Source organism: Lissotriton vulgaris, unplaced genomic scaffold (assembly GCF_964263255.1).
Source record: "Lissotriton vulgaris unplaced genomic scaffold, aLisVul1.2 SCAFFOLD_3205, whole genome shotgun sequence".
In the NCBI taxonomy this organism is placed as follows: domain Eukaryota; kingdom Metazoa; phylum Chordata; class Amphibia; order Caudata; family Salamandridae; genus Lissotriton; species Lissotriton vulgaris.
In genome coordinates, this window is record NW_028251786.1 from 4,531 (window position 1) to 16,615 (window position 12,085).

The window sequence follows — 12,085 nt, forward strand, 5'->3', positions numbered from 1 at the left end:
TGTAACAAAACCGGCCTCCAGGGGCCCAAAACCGGCCCCCACCCTTGCGGCGCACCGGGGGATTGCCCGTTGCACGCTATGGCCAGTCCGGGCCTGGCAACAACGAGCTATGGCAGAAGACTGTCCAACTCTCTGCTCAAGAAGAAATCATGAAAAGATCCTAGGGCTGGATAGGTCACACCCTCCATAAGCCAGCATCAAACACCATGAGGCAAGCCCTGATCTGAAACCCTCAGAGGAAGAGAGAAAGAGGAAGGCCAAGCCAGGCGCTCAGGTCTCGAGGCCAACCGCAAGGAGATGGGTGACACTGGCAGATAGATTGAAAACAAAACCAAGACAGAGATGGCTGGAGAGCTCTGGTTGAGGACCTATACCACGAGGGGGGTAGAAGGGGCATAAGTAAGGAATGGAAAGTCTTCCAAGAACTATGTAGATGTACACTCTAAATAGAGCGGATGGGACATACACCAATTTTATGTCAAGAGTTTGTAACTTTGGTCTACAGCAGCTGAACCCATGCCAGAGTTTCTCAACACTGAGCAGGGAAACATTTACATATGATGAGTCTGAATTAGTATAATTTACACAGTCATTTGTTATCCTGAACATTAATCTAGTATTTGTCAAGTGCACAATTACCCAATTACCCAAGGAGCCGGGGGCTGAAGGTGGTTATATAAGTAAGCAGTTCTTAGGATCCTTGTCACAAATTTAAGAAGTTCATTGTCACTTGTAAAAGAGGGTCATTAATTTCAATGAGGTATAGGGACCAGTCTGTTGCGCACCATCCAAGCATGAAATCACAAACGCTGTTTTTGTGGTATCCGTATTAAAAACTTGGGGGCAGATTTACAAGCCATTTGCACCAATTTTGCATCACTTTTCCCATGTTAAAAGTGACGCAAGGGGCTGGCAAATCTGCCCCTTGGGGTTCACAAATAAAGTGCAGTTGACATTGACTCATAAATGAAGCAAAGCGAGAACTGTCCCCTGTAAAATGCTCAGGATTGGCTAGTGGAACTGGGTTAGGAGTGGCAACGGATGTACCATGTTACTCCGCATACTGTTACAACTACCTACCGTTACAACGCGACCATTACAACGCATACCATTACAACGCATAGCGCTTTGAGGTGCTGGATAGTGGTAAGTATAATTTACTATTCTAACTCCAGTCCCCGTGGACCCTAGGGAAGGTGTTGGATAGTAAATTATACTTATTCCCTATCCTAGAGCGCCCCCCAGCGCAATGCGTTGTAATGGTATGCGTTGTAAAAGTCGCGTTGTAACGGTAGTGCGTTGTAACAAATGCGTTGTAACAGGTGTATTCCAGTGGCAACTGTTACTTGTAGATTTTGATCAGAACTTTGGGAAGACGTTGAGTGAGGGCCAAAGGTAGTTGGAGCAAATTTGGATGGAGCTAATACTGGACGAGATTTGGAGGGCTTCGTTTCTCTCCATTGAGTGAAATCAGATTTACTTTGATCTAGTTCTTCTCTCAGGGAATGTTTTTTTTGTTTTAAATGTTACATTTCTAAATGTAAATTCTGAATAATCTCAGTTAAATGCATGGCATCTTCGGAGAGATCCATGTTGAACGGTTGTCAAAGAGAGCAAGGGAAGAGTGTGTGCGGCTTAGCCTTCTGTCACGACAAGCTACTCACCTATGTTCCCGATTGCTCTCCTTTGACGACGTATAGTTCCCAAATCCCCTAAGAACTGACAGAAAGTCAATAAGTTATAATAACACACTGCCCTTTCCGGAAGTGCCCAGCGGGAAAAGGGAATTGAAAAAAGAGAGAGAGAAAAACAACACTGGCTGAGGTGCTACGTCTTCGATAACCTTGAAGGCTCCTCTTGAGGTGTTGGGATTGATCTTGGGAGTTAAAGTGCCAAATGGGTAATACTTAGGCTTCTGATAAAGACTGAGGGGCAGATTTACAAGCCCCTTGTGCCTCTTTTATGCCACTGTTGCGTCACTTTTGTGACGTAGCGGCGGCGCAAATCCAGCACCATGGTGAAGGGTACTTACAACGAGACGCATCTGAGAGATGGGGGGCGGTCCTGTGCAGGAACGCCTCCTAAAAGTATCTGAGTGAAATCTACAAGATTTCACTCAGTCACTTTTAGGGCCATGCTGCGTCAAAACCCTGCGCCTGCTTGAAGCAGGCGTAAGGATTGATGCAGCATGTTAGAAATAGGGTGCCCCCGAACCTTGCTGGAGCTGTGTCGCGCTTGCGACGCAACTCCTGCAATGCACCACATTTCCGCCGGGGATGGGTCACGCATCTGCCCATCCAAGTGCATGATGCGCTCATTATAAATGCTGCACATCAGTGGTGGCTCATGGGTGGGCAGATGCGGTGCAACTCTGCTGATTCGCAGCGATGCGCCAGAAGTCGTAAATCTGCCCCTGAGGTTCTTTGCGTGCTATTTGTGAAAAGAGATAATGAGAAGTGCAGATCTAGATGAATTATTCCTGTTACTGTATACCTACATTCTGGATTTTCACTACAGGCATATATTTGTGACCTTTTAACAAATAACCATACCTAATTAAACGCAGACTATTCATATGAGGAATAATCTTTGTGTGTTATACTGGATTTTCACTTTCTTCTTATTAGCAATTCTTACCCTATAACACAATCATATAAATACTGAGCAACCTATATTAATAGCTTACTTAGTTCAAAGTTCTTTTGTTTGTCTTTCACAAGTACCTGTGCTTTTTTAAAAGGCTGCCATACTTTTTTCTGTAACACACATTAAATAAATACAGATTTTGAAATAAAATAAACCAAACTATCAGGCAATTATAATGAGCTACAATTTCTGAGCATTCTTCTGTGAGATACAAAGCTCTAATGACAATAGTTTTATGTATCCAGCTTTAAAGTCATTATGGTTGTGAAAAGCACCCCAATATTTTGAAATGAACCAAAACTGTATTTTTACAACATACATTTTGTTTTCACCACAAGATGGCGCCACGTTCTCATTCTTTATTTTAAAATGAGTTGTTCAACTCGTCGATTGTTCATGGAAGAGTCAGGTTACCTTTTTCTGGGAATTGTATTTATTTTTAACATTTCCTTCTGTGCTTCTTTTCTAGGAATCACAATACTGAAGACTTGACAGCCTGAAGGAGGAACTCTCGGGAGCTGTCGAGGAGCTGGGAGATGAAGATCCGACCGACAAAGAAAGGGACTTGAACCAGTTAAAAGACAGCTGCCAGCCGACTTGAAGAAGGTAAGGGCTGATGAACAACAGAGAAGGGGTTGGAGCCCAAGTCTGGCATGTGACATATACCACAGAGTGTCACATCTTTTGGATATGTTTTATATATGATATGGAATAACTGTGTGAGAACCCCACAGAAGTGGTAGCTGGTTATTTTAAAGACATATCTTTCACCTGGGTTGATTTAAGAAAAACATATTTTAAAAGTGCAAAAACATACATTTAAAATGATTTGGAGGGTCTTGAACCCTTGCTCTATTACCTGATTAGGCTTTGAACTATGAGACTGTGCACAACATCGAAGTCTGTCCTCTATTTTGATGTTGCTTTGCTTTTACATGCCACAAATCTACACTTGATTTTTGTGATTTACAAACAAATAGCCCCTCTTTTCTTTCACTCTGGGACTTGCCCCATGCATTTCTTTTTCTAACACAAGACTATTATATCCTTCCTTATGATTTGACTGGGTTGGGTATCACTGAAATTTGAACAGGGTCAGAGAGGGGTGTGAATGCAAGAGAGAATAATTTGATTTAATGGATGGGGTACTACTGAATAATTTTAGTCCTATAGGAACTGCTATTGCTGGAGTCTTTGCTAGTTCTGTAATCTTGCTAGTATCATGTAAAATATACCTCCGGCAGAGCTCTAAATCTAGACCCGGGAGAGTAAAATCTTTATTTTGAACTTCCTTTACTGGATGGGGACCAAGGGGCTCTTCTATGATTTCCTTAGGTGTGTGTGGTGTGCTGTGTGGAATTATATCGGCTGTTTTAAGCGATGGCATAGTAGGTCCAAATGATACCTGGAGGGCTGGAGACCCAGTCCGTTCCCCAGGGCACCATACTGGATGCCTCTGGGATTCTAGGGATTCTCCTCCTCCATGCTTACTACAAGTAATATGTGATTATACAACCTCAACCACATCAGTGACATTATTAACAGTATCATTCCCATTCCTAATCAAATTTTCTCCCCTATTCCCAATGGTTAGGTATTTGATCCAACTTGAAGATGTTTTTTCTTTCCGGTAGACTAAATAGTTAACGTTTTCTTTTCCACAGCATGCCAGAGACATCCTTGTTACATAAGGAATTTGATTTAGTTTTTGCACAGGTCCTACCCACAAGCAATCGCACTGACCTAAGTTTTTTTGCCGTCATTTTATTTAAGGCCTGTTTAAAAGGTGCACTGCGTAATCTTACCAATCATATTAATTATATATCATTGCAGACTTATTCTTGAATACTCTCATATATTTGGCAGAGACTCTGTTGGACTCTGCCCTTTTGGTAGGTTCAACCCTAAACGTTTTGCCTTTTCTGTGACCTGATATTAGTAGTTTTTAGCCTCTGCGCCCTTTAGCACTGTGGCCCAGTGTAAAGTGCATGCTCTCTCTGAGTGCGTGTGGTGAGATTGGCCTTCCCTCCCATAGGAATGCATGGGGGTATGTGTGTCCCTGGTAATTCCTGGTATGAGAGGAGTGCAGGGGCGAGTTTAGTATGAGTGAACTCGTGAGAATAAATGCTGCGCAATGGTGTGCGCAGATGTATGGTGAAAGGTGGAGAAATGCCACTTTTAGAAATTGGTATTTCTGTGTGCTGTGTGTCTGCCTGCCTAATGTGAAATGCCTGTCTGGCTTGTGATTGACAGGTGCTGGATGGTGTGAATGGCTCCAGGAGCCAGAATAGGTCTGACCGCTGGTGAATAAGGAGATCTGCATATAGTTGGGAGGGAGGAGTTGCACCTGGGACCTGAATAGAGTTGGGCCTTCCCTCCACAATGCTGGCTCCGCCCCCTGTGGTGCATCTGAGCACGCAGCCCCCACCTAACAAAGAAGAGAGGAGCTGAGCACAACGAAGTGCTCCAAAACTCTCCCAAACCAGTTGCTCCTGGATTTCCCCCCCACTCTGTGATGTGTCACAAAGGAAAAGGTTGTATGAATGAAGGGGCTGTGACCCCATAAATGTGTTCTCTGCTGTGTTGATCATGATGCTAGGGGCTGCAGTTGCTGGGCTCCAAGAGGAACCACCACAAGGGACTGCCTCCCTGCTTGAGGGCCCTGTGTGCTAGCCTGCCTGAGCCGAGCCTTGTGCCCCTCAACCTTTGCCTTTATTGGGTAGAGCGCTGGGCTCTTTATTGCTGGGAAGGCTTTTTACCTTCATTTATGGGGCACGCTGATGGTCTGCAGCGCGAAGCTGCAACGTGTGGGTTTCCCCCACACTGCCTTTCTAAAGCGGGTGCCCACCCCGCATTTTGAGGACTTCGGTGGGTGCCCACCCCGCATCTTTGCTGTTTTATTTAGCATATTTAAAAAGCGGGTGCCCACCCCACATCTTTGCCGTTTTTTTAGCATATTTAAAAAGTGGGTGTTCATCCCGCTGTTTCCTGCCTCCCAGCGGGTGCCCACCCCACAAGTGTCTTCACTTAAAATGGGAGCCTACCCCGTATTGCACCAGAAAATCACTGCCGCAGCCCAGACAGGTAGCCAGGCAACCTGTGTTGGGACATGGGTAGGGCCGCGTATAGCCAAGAAGCAGGGAGAAAATGTGCCGCCCGCTGCTGGGGAAGCCGTTTGGAGTTCTTCTGGCTCCCCAGCAAAGTCCTGTGTCCCCAGAGAGGGACCGGGTGAAGCTTGAGTGCTGGGGGAGCCTCGTGGGCTCTTCAGGCTGTCATTAGCCCCGCGTGTGGAGATTTGTCTCCAAATAGGAGCCTCAAGGGCTTAGGTGGCTGTGAGAGCCACAGAGAGGAGCAAGACCGGGCCAGAAGAGGTTTGGAGCCCTGAGGGCTCCCAGCTGGAGCCCCACCCTGTGCCCAGAGACCGGACACGCCGCCAGAGAATCCAAGCAAGGAGGACTCCATCGAGCATTGCACACGAAAGGGGCAGCGTTAGAGGAGACCGAAGGAGTCCCTGCAACCACCCCATGAGTGGGGCTCATTCCTGGTACAGGGGCGTCCTACCTGAGGCCTGTGGGGCAAGGGCTTGTGTATTTTGGGCATCCTCAGCTGCCCCGCAACAGTGTGCAGTTACAACATTCTTGGGGCACTCTTGCCCCTAACCAGGAGTCTGGTAGGTGGTGTTTGTCGGGGCACATTGTCGGTGCCCGCACCCGGAGGTTGCCCCTAAGGCAAGGGTGGTGTCAGTCCCTGAGGGTTCTTCGTAGCTGCCCCGCTGGACAGAGGGCAGCTGTAACATTGGGGAATTTGTTACATAGGTGCCCTAGTGGGGGTTCAGGAGGCACGCTGGTGCCAATGAACAGTTTCACATCTGCCCAGCAAGGCCATGTTTGACCTGATCTTTTGGGCACTTTTACTCCGCTGCATGCATTGCCAACCCTGACATTCTAGAAGTTGGGCATTTGAGCCCCTGGAGGAGGCCAATTGGCATAGGGCCAGTTTTAGTGTGTGTGTCCCCAAATGGGGTACACGGTGTCCATGCAAATGATTACCTAAGGTGATTCATGTGGTTTATGCCTGATGAGATTCCTGAGTAATATGATTTGTGCATTCTATGGTTTCTTTTGCAGGATCTAATGCTAAGGTCATTCTTTTACCAGTAGATACTGGCTGTGTTTTACATGTACTATTTGTGCTACAGCTACTATTTCTATTCAGTGATGGTTCTGACAGTGGTCCATGTGGCCCTGTCATGTTTTGTATAATCCCCTGTAAATTATGCACAGTGCATATTGTGTGATTACCATCTAATGTGTTTTATGATAATTCAAAGGCTATTTTTGATATAACCTTGTGTGGAGTTCCTTTTGTAGTGTGCCTTTTGTGTTGCTGCTGTGTTTGTGTGTGGCACAAATGCTTTACACATTGCCTCCGGGATAAGCCTGACTGCTCGTGCCAAGATACCAAGGGGGTGAGCAGGCGTTATCTTGGTGTGTAATCCCTTGCCCTGACTAGAGTGGTGGTCTCTGACTGGCTTTGGCGCAAGCCTTGGCAAACCAGAGATCCTATTTCTAACAGGTGTAAATACAGTCCCCCACTCTTTGGCCCAGAAAAAAATCGCTCTCTCAACTACAACTGGAGCCAGGACTGTCCTTTCTTAGCTTTTTTGGTTTAGCAATAAGGGGTCCAAGGGCAGAGAACAAAGACAAAGAGAGAAGGGGCTCAAAGGATCAAGGGTCAAAAAGGATAGGGCGTTACACCATAAGTAACTATAAATATGAATAACAGATCAAGGGACAAAAAGATATAAATAACAGAAAAAGAAAAAATAGAGCAGTACACAGATAAAGTCCAGAGTCACCAAATCACCAATCATATGACAGGAGGTCAAAAGACAAAAAACACTGCTGTAATCAGCGTGCAAGTTAATTTTCATTTCAATAGTGTTCCCACAAAAAGTGCTAGCTGCTACTGACTTGTTCTACCTGGCACAATTATTGCAGGGTCATAGATATTGTGGGGTGAACATAAGGAGCATAAGGTGGATAAGGTGGCAACAGCATCCAGCAGCTTTGGCCTCAGGCCTCAAGTCTCAAGGCCTCAGGTTTCAAGTCAGCCTCCATTCTGGTAAGAATTTGTGCCGGTGACACAGATGCAGCCCAGGTCTAGGCCTGTTTAACCTTTCAAAACTTCCAATATTGCGCCAATAGTATGCCTTCTGCAGTTACAGTTTCTGCCTCTGTCTCTGTGATGAATATAATGTTAATAGTCCACCCGGCTCAGGTACAAAAGTGATCTCCCGGGCCCCCAATACATAAAAGAGGAAGGTATGGGCGAAGAAAAGAATGACAAAGAATAGCACTCCGAGCTCTGTGCCTCCTCAGTGCTAGCCTTCCTTTTAACTCATTGGCTCCTTGTACTGTGAGGCGCTCAACATAGTCCTTATTTTAGAAACAATCTGCTAAGGGGGAGGGTGGGAGCGAGAGCTAAAGCGGGAGCAAGGACTCTCGAATAACATAGATTGCTCCTCACTTCCCGCTCCTCTCACCACCTCTCCGCCACTCCACCACTCCACACAGTCCCCGACTATACCTCAGCTCACCTCGCTTGCTCGCTCGGGCTCCCTGCCTGCTCCAGCAGGCCGTTCGCAGTCCGGTTCACCAACCAAGCAGCTCAGGGGTCGGGCCAGCTAACCCAGAAAACCCAGAGACTGGCGGCAAAGACTGGCAGAAACCAGGAACCGGCGGAAATCGCTGCAGCCACAACTCGGGGCCACCACAATTCATTGTCCCCCCTGCGGCAGCCCCTTGCAGAATCAGCAGCCCCCCCTATCCAGCGGTCTGGCATGTTTCTGACAGCCTTTTCAACTATAGGGATTTACTCAGGTAGGCAGGTGGCATATCTGAAAGGGGTGAGCTGAGGCATAGTCGGGGACTGTGTGGAACCACCACCACAACTCAAGGTTCTTTGCCGCTGTCTTCTGCCGCAGCTCCTTGCAGCCAAAAACCAGCAACCGGATTGCTGCACTTTTTTTTGCAGTTTTATCCTCCCCCCACATACACCCCGTTTAGCATTCAAGAGCAGAGGGCCATCCAAGAACCACCTCAGCAGACTCATACCCTCAGAAAACATACAAGACTTTCAAAGACCAACACGCGCGCATGCAGCAAAATGCATACATATACCTCTCACACGTGGCATACGTGTCTGCACGCACTTGACATTACACAAACTCGTACGTGCAGACGTGTGTCACACATAGAAGCATGTATATAACCATATACACAAATACTTTATGCTTGTGAACATTTGCACCTGAGTACATCGCAGGTCTTTAAAAGACCATTTACATGTTAATGGGGCTTTGTTGTGAATCTTCGGCCCCCATAGAGCAGAGTGTCTCGGAGTCCACGCTGCTGCGGCAGACTCCGAGACACTCTTTAAAAGGAATGCCTCTTAATTTTAGCAGCAGTTATGTGCTAAGTGCCCGGCCATCCCGCGACACACCCACCTCTTGCAGGCGACACAGTACTGTGTCGGGAAACAGAGTTTGGAAAGCTCTGCCCTACACTACCCAAACACCACTGCGCTACCCTCAACCCTAAAACACTACCACCGGCATGACTCCCTACACTACCCAAACACCACTCCTCTACCCTAAATCCTAAAATACTACCCCCGGCACGAACCCCTACACTACCCAAACTCCACTGCGCTAACCTAAACCCTAAGACACTACCCCAGTCATGACCCCCTACACTACCCAAACACCACTGCCCTAAGGTGCGTTTTAGGTTGAGGAATTAATTCCTCTTCAATCTTGAGGGTCCCTGGGGGCCAACTAGCCCACCAGGTACCTCCAGTATGTGCCAGGGAACTGCGTTGCAGAGAATTGTTCTAAGGCCAGGCCCCTTTTTACAACTCTCTGCAACGCAGCTCTTTGGCGCTTACTGGAGGTAGATGGTGGGCTCGTTGCACCCCAGGGACCCTCAGTATTCAAGGGGAGTTAATCCCCCAACTTAAAATGCACCACGGGCGCGTTTGCACAGTTGTGAAGGGAGGGGGGCGGGCCTGAGTTCACATGTGTGCAAACACACCCTGTGGCGCGGTTTAAGTTGGGGAATTAATTCCTTGTCAATCCTGAGGGTCCCTGGGGGCCAACTAGCCCACCAGGTACTTTTAGTAAGCGCTACGGAGCTTTGTTGCAGAGTGTTGTAAAAAGGGGCGCGACCTCTGAACACCTCTCTGCAATGCAGCCTCCTGGCGCATACTGGAGGTACCTGGTGGGAATGAATTTTCTAACTTAAAATGCGCCACAGGGCGTGTTTGCAGACATATCACCTCAGGCCACACCCCCTTCCTTCACCAATATGCAAACGCACCCTGTGATGCATTTTAAGTTGGAGAATTAATTATCTTTCAATACTGAGGGTCCCTGAGGGCCAAATAGCCAAACAGGTATCTCCAGTATGCGCCAAGGAGCTGTGTTGCAGACAGATGTTCGGAGGCCATGCCCCTTTTTACACCTCTCTGCAACGCAGCTCTGTGGCGCTTACTGGAGGTACCTAATGGGCTAGTTTGACCCTAGGGACCCTTAGGATTGAAGGGAACTTAATCTCAACTTAGAACGGTGACAAGGTGTTTTTACACAATGGTGAAGGGAGGAAACGGGGCCGGACGTGATGTGTGCAAACACGCCCTGTGGCACGTTTTAAGTTGGGAAAAAATTCCACTTCAAACCTGAGGGACCGTGGGGGCAAAGTAGCTCACCATGTGCTTCTATGAAGCGCCACTGCGCTGCGTTGCAGAGAGGTGGTGCAGGCCGTGCCCCTATTTACATCTCTCTGCTACGCAGCTCTGTGGCGCTTACTGGATGTACTACGAATTCCAATTTACTCCCCTGTTATCAGGAGGGACCTCATTGCTGCATCTTTGAGCCCAGCACTGACCCTGAAAAGTAATTCTAAGTCTACTTACCAGTGACTTGTTTTTCCTTCCATAGGAATTCATTGTCTGGTTGATTTTCACAAACTACAAATATTCCTTAAAAATCGCCTGTATGACTTAAACGCATTCTTTCAACTGTTTACAGGAGATGCATCAGTGCTGGATCCAGGATCCACAACAGAGTAAGAAAAAGTAACGATAACACTACTTACCTGATAAGTGAATTTCCTCCCATAGGATAACATTGGTAATTCTATGTGAAAAAGTTTTGACGTGTCAACTTTTAAAATACAATATTATTCGTTAAAAATCACTACTGTAACCAAAACGCTTTTACTCAACTGTTTACAGGAGATGTCTGAGGTTTGAATCTAGGATCCAGTCCTGTGGTTAGAAAAGTAATCCATAAAGTAACTAATTGCATTTAACGAGAAGTTCACATTGAGCTCAATGTTGCATTGTGTTTGAAATTGTGTTGCCCAATGGAACAACTGTAACTACTGCACTTAAAAGTCTATTGCCTATATCCAAAGTATTGAAACTAAAGTAATTCATTCTGAGCAGGTATATTTTGTAATATAATGTATAATGTAATTATAATGTAATTTAAAAAATAAAATATCTAAAAGTAAATAGTGTAAAAAAAGGAAGTAAATCAATATAAAAAACAATTAATACATTTTCAAAAACTTTGAAATTCACTGAAAAAAACATAGGTTTCAGACATGTTATAGTTAGGAATTAGAATTTAAAAAACCTTCGAAATTCACTGAAAAAAACATATGTTTTAGGGGTATTATAGTTAGGAATTAGCATTTAAAAAACCTTTGAAATTCACTGAAAAAACCATAGGTTTTAGGTGTGTTCTAGTTAGCTGAACATTTCACTCATACAAAACCATTGAAATTCCTCCAATATAATTAGTTGTATTAACTATAACTCGCACGCCCGCAATCTACTGCTGATGTCACATATTACATCATTCATGACATGGTCAGTGACATGTATTATATTGTATGTAGCATTTGTATAGTGCAAAACTGCCACCCTTTGGGTATCCTAGCGCTTAGACTAGTCAGCGCAATGATTAACCTGAACTGGTAGTGAAAGATCTCATTTTCCGCCCTTGGAAATAACCAGGTTTTCAGATTCTTTCTGAAACAGGACAGTGAATCAGCCTGTCTGATGGTCTGGGGCAAGTCATTCCAAAGACGTGTGGCTGCCACGCCGAAGGCTCTGCCCCCCATCCTGGTTTTCTTGAATCTAGTCGTTCTTATTAGTCTCGCATTAGAGGAGCGGAGATGTCTTTTCAGATTATGCCAAGTAAATCTTTCCTATAGTGGAATGGGGCCCAAGCCGTGCGATCACTGATGACATCAAATGACATCACTGATGACATCACTGATGACATCATCCACGTGACAATATGATACATCTCATCATACACTAGTATAACCTTTCAACACTCTTTATAAAATATGGCGTACCATATTTG

General features: G+C 45.9%; 1 protein-coding gene across 1 annotated transcript in view; it reads left to right on the plus strand.

Moving 5' to 3' along the window:
• Positions 1 to 3,136: 3,136 nt before the first annotated feature.
• The window catches only part of LOC147662765 (acyl-coenzyme A diphosphatase NUDT19-like), a 189,540-nt gene continuing 180,591 nt past the window's right edge, over positions 3,137 to 12,085 (plus strand). Inside the window, exon 1 of the mRNA XM_086950916.1 lies at positions 3,137 to 3,252. The gene's annotated coding sequence lies outside the window, so the exon portion shown is untranslated. The remainder of the gene's footprint in view (positions 3,253 to 12,085) is intronic.